Here is a 6,522-nt window from a genome sequence, read left to right on the forward strand (position 1 = left end):
CAAACACTTTATTTGTTTTTCGTATTTCAATTCCGTTATGACCTAACCGTAAACCTTACCCCTTGTTATATTTGATCTTTGTATAAGTTTACTTGTGCAGATAAACAGGTTGAGACCGTGACAACTCAATTTGTGCACCCGAAGAGTAAAGTAGTTCCTCACTCTCCGTGGGATCGACCCTATACTTGCTGCTAAGACTGTTCTTTAGTTGCGAGCAATAGGAGCGTGTACTGTCCGTCTGGGGCATACACAAATTATTTTGATACCGCGCGCCGGGCGACGGGCGCGTGCGTCCATCACACCCGAGTTATCACAATAAATTATGATACTCTTAGGCAAATTAGGCACCATTTCTAGATCCAAAAGGTAGTTCCGGAACCATACAACCTCCTTAGCAGCTTCAGAAGCAGCTACATATTCGGCTTCCATGGTGGAGTCTGCAATGCATTTCTGCTTTGCACTCCGCCATGATACGGCTCCACCTCCCAAGGTAAACACATAGCCAGAGGTAGATCTCTTCTCATCCCGGTCAGCCTGGAAATCCGAATCGGTATAACCCAAAGGAGTTAGACTGTCTGATTGGTAAACTAGCCTATAATCTCGAGTCCTCTTCAGGTACTTGAGAATATGCTTTACCGCAGTCCAGTGTCCTGGTCCAGGGTTCGACTGATATCTAGCAACCATGCCAACGACATAGCAAATATCAGGTCTCGTGCAAAGCATTGCATACATGAGGCTACCTACAGCGGAAGCATATGGTACCTTCCTCATTTCCTCAACCTCACTAGGTGTCTTAGGACACATGTCCTTAGATAGAGGAATGCCATGTCTGAAAGGTAGCAAGCCTTTCTTGGCAGTTTGCATGCTAAAACGAGCAATCACAGTATCAATGTAGGACGCTTGAGATAAGCTCAACATCTTTTTCTGGCGATCACGAACAACCTTGATCCCCAGGATGTACGCTGCATCTCCTAAGTCCTTCATTTGAAACTGTTCGGATAACCACTTCTTTATGTCTGATAATAGCTCAACATTGTTGCCAATGAGGAGGATATCATCTACATAAAGTGCAAGGAAAACCACATCGCCATTGGCATCTAAACGGTACACGCAACTTTCGTTTTCACAACGAGCAAATCCATAGGATTTAATGACCTCGTCAAAATGCTTGTTCCATGACCTCGAAGCTTGCTTAAGTCTATAAATGGACTTCTTCAGCTTCCATACAAGATGCTCTTCGCCATTTTTCACAAACCCTTCGGGTTGCTGCATATAGATGTCCCTTCCTTCTTCAAGGAAACCGTTTAGAAAAGCGGTTTTGACATCCATTTGCCAAATCTCAAGGTTCATGTCGGCTGCTATGGCAAGGAGTATTCGGATAGACTTAAGCATGGCAACCGGCGAAAATGTTTCATCATAATCTATACCCTGTTCCTGGGTATAACCTTTCGCCACCAGTCTAGCTTTAAAAGCTGCGACTTCGCCATCCGAATCTCGCTTTCTCTTGTACACCCACCTACTACCTATAGCTTCGAAGCCATCAGGCAGTTCAGTTTTCTCGTATACATCCATAGCTGTCATGGATTCTATCTCAGAAACCATGGCGTCGTACCATGAATCTGCATCTAGATCTTCCATCGCTTGTCTGAAGTTATCAGGGTCGATATCCTTTTGTTCATCAACAGGAAGAAGATCCAAAGACTCTTCCAAGAACATAAATCGATCGGGTTGAATTACAACCCTCCCACTACGACGAAGCGGTGGTGGTACAGCTGTGACAATGGTTTGTGCAGTATCTTGTGGTGCATTAACTTGCACACTTGGCTGGGGTGATGGAATCGCCTGTCCATTGCCTTCGATTTCTTGAAGGACAATCTCGGACTTAGACTTGTGTTTATCTATATAATCATGTTCCAAGAATCGTGCGTTGGTGCTAACAACCACTTTCTGATCCTTAGGATTATAAAAATAACCATCTTTCGTTCCCTTAGGATACCCTACAAACAACATTACATCACATCTAGGTTCCAGTTTCTTCGCTTCCTTATCTAGCACGTATGCAGGACAACCCCATATCCTTATATGGCTTAAGCTGGGCTGGCGCCCAGACCATAACTCGATAGGAGCTTTAGGAACCGATTTGGACGGTACTAGATTTAGCAAGTAAGCCGCTGTTTCCAAGGCATATCCCCAAAACGAAATAGGCAACGATGCATAACTCATCATCGATCGTACCATTTCCAAAAGAGTTCTATTTCTTCTCTCCGCTACACCGTTCTGTTGGGGAGTACCCGGTGCAGTCAATTGGGATGTAATCCCTGAATCTGACAAGTATTGCAAAAATTCATTTCTGAGGTATTCGCCACCGCGATCAGACCGCAATGACTTGATAGATTCACCTAATCTCTTCTCCACTTCCGCCTTGAATTCTTTGAATTTCTCAAAGCATTCAGACTTGCGTTGAAGTAGGTAAATGTACCCATATCTTGAGTAATCATCAATGAAAGTGACGAAATATTCATACCCTCCACGAGCTTTTGTGGACATCGGCCCACACAAGTCAGAGTGAATCAATTCTAACACATGCGAGGCCCTATTCCCCTTAGCCTTAAAAGGCCTTGTCGTCATCTTTCCTTCTATACAGGATTCGCAGGTTCTAAATGGAACAACTTGAAAGTCTTTCAAGATTCCATTTGATACGAGCCTTTGGATCCTATTTAGATTGATGTGGCCTAATCTTAGGTGCCACGCATGTGTATATTGTTCATGAGAATAATATTTCCTCTTATTCGGATTAGGACAGATTTGTGATGTAGATGCAACATGGACAGAATTCTTAATTGGACATGTAATATTATAGAGAGAGTTATTCAAAATTCCAGAACAAATAGCCATGTTATTTTTCATGATAGAGACACCTCTATCAAAAATAACAGAATATCCATCCAAAAACAATTTTGAAACAGAAATTATGTTCCGCCGAAACTCCGGCACATATAAAATATCTCTCAAAACTAAAATGTCATCACCAAAACATAAAGATAAATCTCCAACAGCAACAGCTACGACCTTCGACGCGTTGCCCATGGAGATGGTGATCTCGTCACTTTCCAGACTCCTTGTCGGCTTGAAGCCCTGCAAGGTGTAACAAACATGGTCAGTTGCCCCCGTATCTACTACCCAAGAATGAGTAGAAAACGAAGCTAAACATGTCTCAGTTACTAGAACTTGTGACGTACCTTGTCCCTTTGCCTTGAGCACCGGACAATCTTTCTTCCAGTGCCCAGTCTTGCCGCACTTGAAGCACTTTCCCTTTCCACTTGGCTTCTTTACGCCGCCAGTAGGGCCAACTGCCTTACCACTCCCACTAGCTTCCTTGCCACATTTTCCCTTTGGACCTTTGCGCTTCTTTTTCCCATCTTTCGACGAAGAAGCAGGTCCCTTGGCAGTGACAAGCACTTCTTTCCTATTGCCCAAGACTCTCTCTGCCGTAACTAGAGCATTCAACAACTCATTAAGAGTATAGTTGACCTTGCTCATAACGACATTGAGACGAAAGTTCTCAAAGGATTTGGAGAGAGTGTTCAGGATGATATCGATCTTGTCTTCGCCTTCGATACCTCCTCCGAGCATGTAGATCCTGTCAAACAGATTTATCATGTTGATGACATGCTCGTGCACAGAACTGCCCTCGCTCATCTTACACGCTAAGATTTCTCTCATCATGTTGAAGCGAGCAGATCGCTCGGACTCCCCATAAACCTCAGAGAGGTTCAGCATGATGCCAGCCGCGTCAACCATGACCTGATGCTGGAGTTGCAAAGTTTGTGACATAGTCATCATAATATAGCACTTGGCCATATTATTATACTTGTGCCACCTTTTATGCGTCTCACGTTCCGTATCGGTCGACGCGTCAGTTAGGGCAGCAGGACGTGGAGTAGTAAGCACAAAATTGTGCTCCTCAGCGTCAAGAATGTACATAATATGGCGTTTCCATTCGGTATAGTTAGGACCGGTGAGAGGATTGTTTGCAAGAATAGAGATGATTGGAGACATAGACATATATGAAAGTAAACAATTTAAACATGTAAGAACATGAAGCACATAATTCGTAACAATAATATTGTAACCTTTTGATAAAACAATATTAATGAAACCTCCAACCGCTCAAAGAATTCCATATGTAAGCCACGTTCGTGTAGACGTTTACACATCTCAACCAGACTATTTACCTAGTCATTTAATTTCCATCCATGTCAACTTAACCTTTTGACAAAGGAAATTAATAGTTGGACTTAAACCAGACCATATCATATTCAAGAAGGGACTCCGTTGGGGAGTTGTACATTATACTTGAAATTATATCTAAACAATAACCACAATTTAACCTTGATGATTAAATTCTTGAAATTAGCATACTCACAAGGACCATATCGCTTTCAATTTAATCTCTTGGTTATCTTATTTAAAATCCATCCTCTAAAGTACTTATGAGAATTACACGAGTAAGCCACGTTCGTGTGGACGTTTACCGCATAGTTCCCACTACTTAAATGGATTTAAATATTTTTAATAGAAACCTCAACTTAACAAACTTGTGAAATCAAATACGAAGTAAGCCACGTTCGTGTGGACGTTTACTCATAATCTCAATCACTTTGTCTTGAGGCCGCATGTGGAGGTCTTATAATAATTTTTAATTGCTTAAAAATTATTAAAACTGTTTAGTCTTTTCAAAAGGTTTGTTCATGCTCAAGCACATAATCCTAAACATGCTCTTCTAGAACGCAACATGTAAAACATGCTCGCAGAATTCTAAAACATGCTTAAGAAAACGATAAACCTACTATCATGCTTGTCTAAGCGCAGTTAATAAAAACATATTAACAAGCAAAGACATAGAAAAGCAGGTAAAGAGCATAAGGGATAAACACCACGGCATGCAAAGAACAGAATTAAAGAATTAAATTCTTCGTGACCCATTCGTGGAATCCCAAATTCTAATCTATTACATTTAAAACAGAAAAGAAAAAGCCCAAAAACGTAAACTTGGCCCGAACACTTCAAAAACAGACCCGTCTTTGGAAAGTAGGGTTTGGGCCCCCTAGGTTTGAGATTCGCAGCTAGGGTTTGGAAACCCTAGCTGCCGCCGCCACCTCCCATGGCAGCCGCCCCGTCGCTCAGCAGCAGCCCGACGGGCAGCCCTCCAGCGGCGTCCAGCAGCAACAGCAGTCGGCAGCGCTCGGCACCTCCAGCAGCAGCAGCAGCGGAGCCGATCCAGCGCGCGGCAACAGCAACGGCAGCGCGTCGCTCGCCGGGCGCGCAGCGCGCAGAGCGCGCAGGCGCGGCCCCGAGCGCGCACTGCCCCTGCCGGCTGTCCCCTTGCCTGCTCGCCCAGCCCGCTACAGCCCCTCGCGCATGGCGTGCACGGCACCCTCGGCGAGAGCAGCAGCAGCGTGCTCGGCAGCCTGACCAGGCGCGCGGCGCACAGCGCGCAAGCGCTTGTGCGCGCGCTGCCCTCGGCGCCGGCAGCCTTGCCCGCTCCGCACCCTGCACGTCCTCCTCACACCGTTCATCCGTTGTTGATTCGTCGTCGTCCTCGTCTCGTTCCTCAGTTTTACATATTACAACAGAAAAATAAATACAATTTGAAAAAACCTAATCTAACCACGGATTTTCTCGTGGTGAAAAATGATTACAACGTCAAAACGACGTATCCCACGAATCAACAAGCCACGAAGAACAACAGCAATAAAAACAACGCACATTATTAATCGTACGTAAATTAATAATAGAGCCAAGAAATTAATCCTGGGCTCTTATACCAATTGAAGGAATATTAAATTGAATTAATGCTCCGTTTGCCCGATGATGGTTTCTTGGTTATTATTAATTTATCATACAACGATTAATCTTAAACATGCTCCTGTGAATTTAACAGCTGCACATAGGTGTTAGGAATTACTTACTTGAGAAGCGGATGCAGAGGTCGTTGATGATCGTATCGAAAGACCCCAGTTCTGATCTTCTGAACTGTATCCCGCTCAGCTTTCACCGTTGGATGGACAATGAGCTATGAAAGTCCCAAACTAGAAATCTCCACATGTTTCCTGCGCCTCCCACAGCTCTCAAAACCCTAATTTTTATCAGTGTGTTTTCTTGAGAGCTGATAGCTGTATTTAAATAAGAAATACAGAGAGAGGGGGCGCCAACTAGGGTGGGGCGATTTCTAGCCCTTCTTGGGCTAGGAGACTTTGGGCCAGTCCAGGGACCAAATACAAGGAATAAAGATGGGCCTCAAATAAATTAATTATCTATGGTCAGCCCAGACCATAATTAATTTATAAATATTAGTTCATTCCACTAGAGAACCAATATTGACTTACCCCTTTATTGCCGGTGATGAGTCGGGGCTTGCATTTAGACTTATTAAATCCCCGTATTTAAAATATCCGACATCCATTAATTAATTAGAGCTCTGACAGCTTTAATTTAATTAATCTCTTTGTAATCTTTAAG

The sequence above is a fragment of the Salvia miltiorrhiza genome, chromosome 1 (genome assembly GCF_028751815.1).
Source record: "Salvia miltiorrhiza cultivar Shanhuang (shh) chromosome 1, IMPLAD_Smil_shh, whole genome shotgun sequence".
Taxonomy (NCBI): domain Eukaryota; kingdom Viridiplantae; phylum Streptophyta; class Magnoliopsida; order Lamiales; family Lamiaceae; genus Salvia; species Salvia miltiorrhiza.